Source organism: Orycteropus afer, unplaced genomic scaffold (assembly GCF_000298275.1).
Source record: "Orycteropus afer afer isolate SDZICR_OR568_19922 unplaced genomic scaffold, OryAfe1.0 scaffold00713, whole genome shotgun sequence".
Lineage (NCBI taxonomy): Eukaryota > Metazoa > Chordata > Mammalia > Tubulidentata > Orycteropodidae > Orycteropus > Orycteropus afer.
This window is the reverse complement of record NW_006922300.1, coordinates 184949-185851: the sequence shown is the minus strand read 5'-3', so window position 1 is coordinate 185851 and position 903 is coordinate 184949.

Sequence of the window (903 nt, the reverse complement as noted above, 5' to 3'; positions counted from 1 at the left end):
CTGGCCACTCAGAACACAGTCATCCAATCCCATCATGGGAACAACCACACAGAACTGGGGTCCAGCCAAGTTGACACACAGCTCCAACTATCACATACAGACTGGTTTGGGCCATTTTGAATCAGACGCTTGTATGGTCTACTATGGCAAGAATGACAAATTGAAGAGGAATGGTGTGACATTCATCATCAAAAAGAATATTCCAAGATCTATCCTGAAATAAACTGCTGCCAGTGGTAATACTCATAGGGCTACAAAGAAGACTAGTTAATACAACTATTATTCAAATTTACACACCAAACACTAAAGCCAAAGATGAGGAAATTGAAGATTTTTACCAACTGCTGCGGTACAAAATTGACCAAATATGCAATCAAGATGTGTTGATGATTATTCGTGATTGGAATGGGAAAGGTGGAAACAAAGAAGAATCATTGATAGTTGGAAAATATATCCTTGGTGACAGAGATGACTCCGGAGATCACGTGATAGAATTTTGCAACACCAATGAAATATTCATTACAAATACCTGTTTTCAACAACACAAACAGTGGCTATACATGTGGGCCTTGCCAGCTGGAATACACAGGAATCAAACTGACTGCATCTGTGTGCTACAAGGACATGGAGGCAGCATATTCTTACCTCCTCTAACTTCACAAGAGGAAGACTGAATCACCATCAGCAGCCCAAGATTTATTCCTGTGAGGCCATATCTGCTGCAACCCTCCAGCCTTTTTACCAACTTTGACACCAACCATCCCTCCCATGCTACTCACTACTTCTCTTCTGGGTTTGAGAATTCCCCAAAATGGCCACACAGAACTCAGAGACAATACTCATGATTATGGGATTTATTAGGGAAGTAACAGGCTACAATTCAGGTTCAGGAACACTCTCGGG